The sequence below is a fragment of the Euprymna scolopes genome, chromosome 46 (genome assembly GCF_053919585.1).
Source record: "Euprymna scolopes isolate OS-2025 chromosome 46, ASM5391958v1, whole genome shotgun sequence".
In the NCBI taxonomy this organism is placed as follows: Eukaryota; Metazoa; Mollusca; class Cephalopoda; order Sepiida; family Sepiolidae; genus Euprymna; species Euprymna scolopes.
This window is the reverse complement of record NC_136527.1, coordinates 164,641,016-164,653,361: the sequence shown is the minus strand read 5'-3', so window position 1 is coordinate 164,653,361 and position 12,346 is coordinate 164,641,016.

Here is a 12,346-nt window from a genome sequence, read left to right as displayed (position 1 = left end):
AAATGGAATTATAACGTAATTTCTGTGTTCAACTAATAAATGCAAGTTCTATTAATTTGAACGTTTCAAAATTAACACTTTTTCTTATCACTTGTAAGCTTTTAAGTTTTGAAAGTTTGCTTCAAATATTTTCTTGGAAATATAAAAGAAAATTTTTATGCAGTAATACAAAGGTTGCAAACAATTAAAAATCGTTTGGTGGATTTAGAGTATTTTTATTGAATAAAATGAAAATATTTGAAAGTTTTTATAGAATAAGAAGAACATAAGTTTAAAAATGTTTATAATTTAGTTTATGTACATAGATTAGTGATTAATAGACGTTACACAATAAAACATATTATAAACAGAAGATATGAATATATAAAAGGAAACAACATAGTTTAATAGACGTTACACAATAAAATATATTGGAAAAAGGAACATATATGAATGAATATATGAAAGTAAAACAACATAGGTCAAACATTGATTTGTAAAATTCCAAACATGTAATTATTACCCTCGCAAAATTATATCAATTTCACAATTGTATAAAATTTGCTACACACTTATTATTATTTTAATTGGAATTTATTATTGAGATGAGTATTATTTATATTAATTTATTTATTGCGGACAATTATCCTCATCTTTATTAGTTGTTGTTTCACAACGTTTCGGCCAACTATTCCTCTGGCCTTCGTCAGGTGGTAACCCCGACAGATACGAACTTCGAATCTCCCAACTGCATGCTCATCAATCATTGCCATTCATATTGTAATATATGTTTTTCTTCTCATTTTGATTTACATCTGTGTATCTATAAAAGTGAACAATTCTCATCAATCATTGCCATTCATATTGTAATATATGTTTTTCTTCTCATTTTGATTTACATCTATGTATCTATAAAAGTGAACGTGTCTGTCTGTGTACATTTCCCTATGCAGTAACTCTGTCAAATTTCAGTCTACAGACTCGAAATTTGATATACAGGGTACTGAGATTCGGGAAAATCTTTGTAATCCTTTTCCAGCCAGTAATTTTGCTGTTAAAGGATCAAAATTCAAATTTGTGATAGGTTCTTTTGACATGGATATAACTTAATAACTTGATTTGAGCCAAAAACAATAAATGTTAATGGGTCATAATAAGAGTCAAAGTTTTTAAAAATTAACTTTTTATTTAGCGTAACTTACACCTCCAAACACCCGGGCAAGTCATGGCTGAAATGCTCGTCATAAAAAAATGCTATAATTTCAACAGGACTATATCTTAAAATAACACATGTATGGAGTGGATCTGTGTCAAGTTAGAAAATATCTGTTTATTTTCGTATAACTTTTTTTTAGATTAAATTAATCTAGATATTGAATTTAATACTAATATTTGAATACAAATATTAAAAATATTGAATTTCATTTACTTTTGCATAATACTAAAATATTAAGATTAAATTAATCTAGATATTCAATTCAATGTAATAATATTAATAACAATGAACAAACACAATACTAATATTTGAATACAAATATTAAAAATATTGAATTTCATTTACTTTTGCAGATGCTCCTGATTGGACGATATTATTTAATTTTAATGGAGTCTCATTTTCCTAAGCATCATCCTATACACAATTATTACTTCATTTGAAAGAGAACACCGACATCTACTGCAAGATTATACTTTTTAATGAATTTTGTGAAACATTGGTGAAAACATAACACATCTTAAAGGTAATATATTTTTGCTGAATAGAGACAAAAGGTCATCAAATATCAAATTGAAGAAAAGTGTGTTTTCTTCTTTAAGAAGACAATATTTTTTACAGCATCAGAAACTATAAAACTTATAAAAAATTTGTAGAAGAAAAGTGTGTGTTCTTCTTTAAGAAGACAATATTTTTTACAGCATCAGAAACTATAAAACTTATAAAAAATTTGTAGAAGAAAAGTGTGTGTTCTTCTTTAAGAAGACAATATTTTTTACAGCATCAGAAACTATAAAACTTATAAAAAATTTGTAGAAGAAAAGTGTGTTTTCTTCTTTAAGAAGACAATATTTTTTACAGCATCAGAAACTATAAAACTTATAAAAAATTTGTAGAAGAAAAGTGTGTGTTCTTCTTTAAGAAGACAATATTTTTTACAGCACCCGAAAAGGTAAAATATTTTTGTTGAATAGAGACAAAAGGAAATAAGAGATCAAATTGCAGAAAAGTATGTGAGTTTAAGAAGACAATATTTTTACAACACCCGAAAATATAGCAATAAGAAAGATTTTGTAGAAAGAAAAGTATGTGGCTTTAAGAAAACAATATTTTTTACAACACCCGAAAATATAGCAATAAGAAAGATTTTGTAGAAAGAAAAGTATGTGGTTTTAAGAAGACAATATTTTTACAACACCCGAAAATATAGCAATAAGAAAGATTTTGTAGAAAGAAAAGTATGTGGTTTTAAGAAGACAATATTTTTACAACACCCGAAAATATAGCAATAAGAAAGATTTTGTAGAAAGAAAAGTATGTGGTTTTAAGAAGACAATATTTTTACAACACCCGAAAATATAGCAATAAGAAAGATTTTGTAGAAAGAAAAGTATGTGGTTTTAAGAAGACAATATTTTTACAACACCCGAAAATATAGCAATAAGAAAGATTTTGTAGAAAGAAAAGTATGTGGTTTTAAGAAGACAATATTTTTACAACACCCGAAAATATAGCAATAAGAAAGATTTTGTAGAAAGAAAAGTATGTGGTTTTAAGAAGATAATATTTTTTACAACACTCGAAACTATTAAACTAAGAAAGATTTTGTAGAAAGAAAAGTATGTGGCTTTAAGAAGACAATATTTTTTACAACACTCGAAAGTATTAAACTAAGAAAGATTTTGTAGAAAGAAAAGTATGTGGCTTTAAGAAGACATTATTTTACAGCACTATAGTTTTATAGCACAATATTTATATTGCACTATTGTTTTATAGAAGTAAGACAATATTTTTACAGCTCTATAGTTTTATAGCGGTAAGAAAATTTTGTAGAAAGAAAAGTATGTGGTTTTAAGAGACAATACTTTGTACATAACTAGAAACTATAACACTAACAAAAAAATTATAAAAATAAAACTATATCGTTGTAAGAAGACGGTATTTTCTACAACACTCGAAAATTATAGAACTAAGAAATATTTTGTGAAAGAAAACTAATACCTTATAAAAGCTAAATTCTTTGATGTAGCAATTTGCAAAGATCACTCGGTTTAAATATATAAAGGTGTGGGTAAATATTTGGTATCTTAAAAGCTTCTTATCTTCAAGTTTAATAATAAAATTGCAATAAAGATGAAATTAATGTTTCCCTAATGTGTGTAAAACATTGTTGAATTCACACTAAAAAAATGCGACATTCATGTAAATTGTAATTGTTTTGTAAAGTTTGTTGAAATTCTTGTTCTAAAGCATCAAATTTTGTTAAACATTTAACACTTGAGAAATTCTTATGAAGTGTGAAGACATTCTTATTTTACTAAACAAATGTCAATGAAAAAAATCAACGTTAGTAAATCACATGCGAATGTACAATGGTGAAAAGCCACATTCTTGTGAAGAATCATTATATGTAAGAAGAGTGCAGGTATTCTTGTGAAGAAACATTATAAGTAAGAAGAGTGCAGGTATTCTTGTGAAAAATCATTATAAGTCAGAAGAGTGTAGGTATTCTTGTGAAAAATCATTATAAGTAAGAAGAGTGCAGGTATTCTTGTGAAAAATCATTAAAAGTAAGAAGAGTGCAGATATTCTTGTGAAAAATCATTATAAGTAAGAAGAGTGCAGGTATTCTTGTGAAAAATCATTATAAGTGAAATATATGAGAACTCTAGACAATTACACTTAAGGGAACAATGAGAATACTAAAAAGAGCTCTTGGTTTATTTCAATAAAAAACACGCCAATGTTGGCAGGTGGTTTGGCTGCCCCATACCCAGCGTTACAATCTTCAAAGGAAAAAAAACTAAAAAAGGGAAAAGCCACTTCTGAAAATAACAGATAGTAATGCATATGATAATTAACATTCCAGAAAATCCATATACTGTTGAGGTGTGTGGATATTCTCGTCCTACAAAATAAATACTTAGTCATACATATGAGAACTCACATTGGGGAAAAGCGCCATTTGTTTGTACTGTGTGGATATTCCTGTTCCGAAAAATCAAATTTAGTGAAACATATGAGAATTCACAGTGAGTAAAAACCACATATCTGTGAAATGTGTGAATCTTTTTCAAGTAAATCAGTCTTAGCTTAAGATAAGATAACTCGCACTAGGGAAAAGCCATATATTTGCGAAGTGTGTCGATATTCTTCTAGAAAATCAGATATATTCAGACATATGAGAACTCACACTGGGGGAAAAATGAAAAAAAAGGGTAAAGCAACATATTTGTCTTTAGTGAGACATATTAGAAGTCACACTGGGGAAAAGCCACATAGTTGTGAGGTGTGTGGGTCTTCTTTTTCTCAGAAATCAGGCTTAGTCATTCATATGAGAACTCACACTGGGGAAAAGCCATATATTTGTGAAGTTTGTGGATCTTCTTTTTCTACAAAATCCTACTTAGTCACACATATTAGAACTCACACTGGGGAAAAGCCACATACATGTGAAGTGTGTGGATATTCTTATTCTGCAAAATCAGATTTAGTATCACATTTGAGAACTCACACTGGGGAAAAGCCACATTCTTGTGAAGTGTGTGGATCTTCTTTTTGTCGAAGATCAGAGTTAGTCAGACATATGCGAACTCACACTGGGGAAAAACCATATACTTGTGAAGTGTGTGGATATTCTTGTATTGAAAAATCCGATCTAGTATCACATATTAGAACTCACACTGGGGAAAAGCCACATACTTGTGAAGTGTGTGGAGCTTCTTTTTCTCGAAAATCAGGCTTAGTTTTACATATGAGAAATCACACTGGGGAAAAGCCACATATTTGTGAAGTTTGTGGATCTTCTTTTTCTCAGAAATCAGGCTTAGTCATACATATGAGAACTCACACTGGGGAAAAGCCACATATTTGTGAAGTTTGTGGATCTTCTTTTTCTCAAAAATCAGGCTTAGTCACACATATGATAACTCACACTGGGGAAAAGCCACATACCTGTGAAGTGTGTGGATCTTCTTTTTCTCGAAAATCAAGCTTAGTCAGTCATAAGATTACTCATACTGGGGAAAAGCCACATGCTTGTAAAGTGTGCGCATTTTCTTTTTCTAAAAAATCAAATTTAGTGAGACATGAGGCAATTCACACTGGGGAAAAGCCACATATTTGTGAAGTGTGTGGATATTCTTCTTCTAGAAAATCAGAAATATTCAGACATATGAGAACTCACACTGGTTAATTGGGGAGAGGAAAATTATGTTCTCAACGTCTTTACTGACTCAGTGTTTGAGAGATTAATAACTTAAATTGAACATTCGAATATCTATGTATCTCATATAGACTTCAAGGGTTAGCCCCAAGTTGTGGGCCCCTTGATTTACTTTGACTGAAGTAAAATAAAACAAAAAAAGAAAAGCCACATACTTCTGAAGTGTGTGGATCTTCTTTGTCTAAAAAATCAGGGTTAGTCAGACATGTTCGAACTCACACTGGCGGGCCTACAAGCAAATGGCCTATGCCGGTTTTGCCACTCAGCAATTGAGAGCCCAAACCATCTAATTTCCGCATCCCCAATCTTATTGGCAGATGGCCTTTACACTGTCCGTCACCATATAGTATGTAAGAACCTCCATTGTAAGATCTGTGGCGAGATGTAACTTGACAGAGCAACGAACATCTGGAAACATGAACCACCACCGATAACATCAAACGGAAAAGTGATTGTGTTCTATGACAAAGACATACAGGCAGGCAGCTAGATAAAAGACAGACCTATCAAACCAGATATTGTAATATAGAACAAGCCCGAAAGAACTGCGCTCATTATCACAGTCCCAAGTGATTTTGGCCTTAATAGGGCTGAATGGGAAAAGATAACAAAATATCAGGACCTAAAAAATGATCTAAAAGCCACATGGCCTCTGAAAGAAATAAACATTATACTGGTTGTGATAGTAACAACTGGTTTAATACAAAAGAACCTTCAGAAATACTTAGAAGCAATCCCTGGAAGACCAAGCTGTAACGAGATACAAATAGCAGCCATACAGGGAACAACATCTATTCTTAAAAGAGCCCTCGGATATAAATTTAAATCATAAGAGAATCAAGTGTTAGCTCCAGGAGAGAGCCCCTTGATATATTACTGAAGTAAAATAAAAAAAAAAAAGAAATGGAGAAGCTACATACTTGCGAAGACTGTGGATATTTTAGTATTGAAAAACTAGATTTAGTATCACATTTAAGAACTCACCCTGGGGAAGAGCCCCATACTTGTGAAGTGTGTGGATCTTCTTTTTATTTAAAAATCAGAGTTAGTCAGACATATGCTAACTCACACTGGGGAAAAGCCACATACTTGTGAAGTGTGTGGATCTTCTTTTTATAGTAGGTAGAGAGAAGCTTTGAATAAGACATAAGAAGCCGTGGACAATGAGGAACAACCATGAAAAATGTCCAATAAATGGAATTCAAACTGAACGCCCAGGATAAAAAGGGCTCCTCACCAGGTAGGAAGAGGAAGGAAATGGTGTGAACCTTCTTGCCCCCAAAAGGGGTACACCAATCATCTCAGAGGTCACACAAGGACATCAACCAGTCCATGACAAAGATGGACCAAGCGTCCTTCCTACATCTCGCTTGACAGACCCCAAAAGAAACAAAAGGGGGATAAAAACCCAGTCATGGTCTGTTGAACAGAAGAACGTCCTTCTGCACTGCTACCACTACTCAAGGTTGGAGAAATGGGGACGCAGCGCAGGAGAGATACTCACCAAGAGAGTAAAAGCCTCGGATCTCCCAGCAGAGAAAAAGGACACATCGTTACACAACTTGCGATCCCTCATCTCAGAGATGGGGAGATATATCCCACAAGCAGAAGTAAATATCATTAAACATGAGACTCTGAAGACCGCAGAAGAAGACTACCATAAAGTAAAGGATGAGGAGACAAAACGTAGACAGGAGGTGGTATTGGAAAGGGAAGAGAGGTGGACACTAATATGCGCAACGGATTATGCTAAACAAAAGCATAAAAGACAAAAAGAAAGAACAGCAACCTGGAGAAAGATATTTTTCATTTTTATTCTGGAAAAGCAAACATCCCTCCAGGTAAAATTACAACACAGCGATACAACAGTATGAAATTGTTTACTAACAGAGAACTAGACTACATGTCTTAAAAAATAGCAGTTCTTTTGGTGAACAACAATAAAAATTCAGTTCTAAAAAATAGCAGTTCTTTTGGAAAACCCAATAAAAATTCCCACAATAGACCTACTCCAACAACAACCAATAACTTTACCATCAGAACCCATCCAACTGTGCCAGCACATGCCCAGCTCTCTTGGAACTTCTGTGCCACTGGAGCCTCTGACTGACAAAACACCTGCCTTCACAAACTCTCTGCTATAAACCCAACAAACACAAACACGGAATCTACATCACCTACCAGGATACCACCACCCGCATTATCACCACAATCACCTAGACACCCACCACCATCAATTGTACTCCCAGAAGTAGATGACGAAGAGTTAGCTTTGGAGGAGGAGCTCAGCAACACAATTGAGGAGGTGACGTATGAGAATGAAGGAGAGATCACGTTTGCCCAAGATCCAATGTAATGTCTAAATAGTAAACTGTTTCATCCCTTTCTGGGACTGACTTCATATCCCCCACTCCACTGTTATAAATATACATTAAATAAAGTAATACTTAATGCGTAAACCGTTTCAGTCATTTCCGGGACTGATTTCATATCCCCTATACTACTGTGAAAAATATACATGAAATAAAGTAATGCTTAAATCATAAACGGTTTAAGTCATTTCCGGAACTGATTTCATATCCCTGTTTTAAATATACTTGAAATAAAGTAATGTTTAAATCATAAACTGTTTCAGCAGCTTTTCAAAATGAATACATAAAAAACATTAACATCATTAGGGATTAGGCAACCATTGCTTCAACATGAATTTCTGAATGTAGTACCAGTCTCAGCATTCCATTGACTTAGCCCTCCCCTCTTTTTTTGGTCATGGTTAATGGAGGGAAATCCTTCATTACTGATACAATTTTTATTTTTGTTACTGACCAGAGTGCCCCTTTTGAGGAGCTGGTTGCCCCCCACAATTTTTAACCGACCTCATGTCCAACTCTGCCCTTGTGGGGGGGGGGGGGCAAGTAAACAAAAAAAATAATCAGAAGAGACATTTGCAGTGCATTTTATAATTAATCAGAAGGGATATTTCCGGTGCATTTTGTAATTAAATCAGAAATTACTTTTCCCAGTTACTTTTGTAATATTAAAACTTTGTTACATTAAATATAGTACCTATCTACAATGCCTCCCAACGGGACAAATTTAGACACCAGGGTCGTTTTTTAATGTGTTGAAAAGGAACAAAAAATTGTTTTAGTCGTAAAAGGATGTATCCTCCACTGAGAGAGAAGAAATTGAAATCTAGCATCTGAAGAACAGATACTGCCAGTGGCGGCTCGTGCCTAAGATTAGTGGGGGTGCTGTTTAAAAAAATGCGTATTGTTTTAATATTGTGTAAAAATAAAACAAACATAAAAAATATACATAATTTATACGTATGCACACGTATAAAAATACAATAACTTAAATGAATTCTAAATAGATGTAAATATTTGGAATAGGTTACTTATTATATTTATTTGAAAGTAAATTCCATTCTTCTTGTTTTAATTTGTAAGAAAAGATTGATAATTTTCTCCTTAACTTCTGAATGACTGCTGAAGAACTTTTTTTATCAGTTGAAAGCACTGCAAGTGCATTTAGTCTTTCACAACCTATGGTGTTCCTTAGATAAGTTTTTATTCTTTTCAGAGTTGAAAAACAACGTTCTGCCTCTGATGTAATCATGAGAATTGTCTAGATAATTTTTATGAGTTTTGTGATTTCACTATGAACATCGTTTAAATTGTTTTCCAAAATAAATTTCAGGAGATCAATTACTTTGCAATACTCATGGATATCTGACCTACTATAAAATATTTCTAACTCAGTTTCAAGCTTTTGTTTGTCAATCATGGGATATGCTTCAGTTGTCAAGGATATCTCTTCTGTAGGTAGTTCCTTCTTAAAACTAGCAAAGCTTTTCTTGTTAAACAATTTAGCAAGTATTAAATGTTTAGTTGAAGAATATCTGTCCGTTATATCAACAGATATATAGTCACATAGTTCTTTAGCTTCGGCCTTGAGTGTTTGTGAAGGATTTTCACAGTATTTGGAGTTTCTTATCTCTAAAATAGCAGTTTTGAAATTTGCTATGTATTCATTGACTTTATATATGCTAATTTCCCGAGATTGCATTTGATTATAAATAATTTCAACATGAGACATAATTTGATGAAATAGCTCTAACCAAAATATTAAATTTTCATCGTTCAAATATTTCAGAACTCCTGTCGCTACTGCAACGGTTTCATCTACATATGATGTTGACTGAATTTCAGTGAGACATTTTTTTTAATGCTTGAACATTTTCATGAACTCTATTTATGGTCCGTATGGACGTGGAATGCTTACATCCAGATGCTTCTTGAGAATGGACAGACGCTGTGGTGATCTAGAAAAGAAAGTCGGAATAGCCAAAATGTTAGAGATAAATATTCTAGCATTTCGTGTAATGCTTGCTGCATTCCTCATTATTAAATTAAGTTGATGCGCATAACAGTGAGTGAAATATGCATTATTATAAACTGCTTTTATTTTCGCCTGAACACCAGCTTTTTTGCCTTTCATGACATTTGCACCATCAAATGTCTTAGCTATCAGTTTTTGGCGATTCCCTTGAAGGATTATATCCAATTGTTGTAGAATACATTTTGATATTCCATCAGCGGTTTGGTTTTCTGGAATAAAGAATCCCCAAAAGCGTTCAAGTATTTTTTCATCCCAGACGTATCGTAAAACAATGATCATTTGTGTATGTTCAGACACATCTGTTGTATCGTCAGCCATGACAGCTACAAAGGAAGCTTTTCTAATTTCTGCCCTTATTTCGTCACGGAATATTTGTAAAAGACAGTCAAGTATGTCATTCTGAATGGTCTTGGAAACACCTTTGAAGACACTACTGGTTTCTAAGTGATTCTTTAAATCTGGATCTAATTTAGATGCAAAATTTATTAATCCTCTAAATACACTTGGATTTACTGAATCATCTTTTTCATCATGTCCTCGTAAGGGAGTTTCAAAGTTCCCACAAAAGAAAATACAATCTATTATTTTAGATAAAATTTCACGGTTCTTCTTAACATTCATGTTATGATGATTGATTGAAAGTCTGTAGGCCTCACTAAGTTTTTCTTTAATATTTACGGTCCCCAAAATTGATAGGGAAACTACATTGTCAACGTGCTTCTTTGACTTCTCATGCTTTTCAGTTCTATCTTTCATTTTGCTAATAGTTCTGAAACCATCTTTTGTCCACATTACATCACTCCTAAACAACAAACAAGGAAAGCAGAACAATGCCTTTTTTAGTTCACAGCCACAAAGCACACTTTTACGTTGGTACCAGTCAGAATTAAAGCTACGAATATACACTTTGTTGTTGCTAATGCCTGGCTGAGATATTTGAATATCAGGCGTTGAACGGCCTCTTTTCTTAATTTCAATTTTATCATGTAGAGGCAGCTGTGAAAACTCAATCTGTTGAAGTTCACTTACCATCACAGAAGTTATTTCTTGGGGATGCAAGGAGGCCATGGTTACATTCTTTTATATCAATTGTGTTGGGAAAGGTAAGTACTAGGAAGTCTATTAGTAGAATATTAATTAGGGTAGAAGGAATACAATGTTTACGTGATCCTCTTTTTGCGATTCAACTGAACCGGAAGTTCTAACTGAGTTGAATCGTACCTTTATAACTTTTAGATAATAGATTTTTATCAACGAAAATAGTTTTACTATTTAAAAACGTTTTTATTTATAAAAAGCTTATTGTTAACTAAAAATAGGCGCATAACAAAATAAGCTTGCCATTAAAATTGTCTTCTTTTAATACAAATATTTTTTAACTTTGCCATTATAAGCCGTCGAAAAAGGGATAAGACGCAAAAACATTTTAATAAAAAAATACTATTTTAAATTGTATACATTTTACAGAGTAATAAAAAAATATACAAATATATTTCTTTTAAACTTTACAGATTAAATAAATTTTATGGGCTTTTCCGCAGGCAAACAAACGAAAAACATTTTTTAAATACATTTTATTTACAATTTTTTAATAATTTATTCATAAAAATAAAATCTTTGAAATTTACTTGCTTGCACACGATGGTAAAGTTAGGGGTTTACCATTTAAAAATGGTTTTATTGGATAACAGTTTTATTTAAAATTTAAAATGTGTTTATAACTAAACTTACTTTGTAAATAAAATATAGAATAAAAAAGTTTACATGTTTGTACTATGAGCAACATTTAAAAACATTTTTTAACTTAAATGTATTTAAATAAATACACTTTTCTTCGCTTTTCTAGAGAAAAAAATCTAAATATTTTTTATTCTGTAAATTTAACCACCACAAAATAAATAGATTTCAAACTACATAAAAACACAAACAAAATAAGCCGTACGTGAAAAAATAACATTAGTCACGTTGGTAGCTTTACGGGTAAAAAGCCCAAACACTTTTAATTTAAAAAAAAAGTTTCGCATATTGTATATGTTTGTTTGCTTAAATCGCATTTAAAAGTGTGAGAATTTTTTTAAGGTGGAGATTTATTTACAAGAACACGTTACACTTTTTAATAATAATAAAAACAAAACATTTGTAAACAAGCTTTTTAAAAAAATAATAATATAAGCGAAAACACGCAAACACCGTTTTTCACGAGCGTTTGGAACTGCGAAAACGACAATTCCAAATTAGCTTTCATTCGCAGTCTGAAGCGGGCATGCGTATAAGCGAACTTCGCTAAGAATGTGTAACTGTGAATTTGGCAGCTCCAAGAAAAGTTTTACTTTTATACTTATATGAATATGGGGACAGTTATCGACATTAAGCTTCAGGGTTATATATACATATATATATATATATATATATATATATATATATATATATATATATATATATATATATATGTATGTATGTATACTCAGTCAAGATCGGATCTTCAGCCAAGAAACACCTCTTCTCTTGTTCCCTGTCAACTGGAT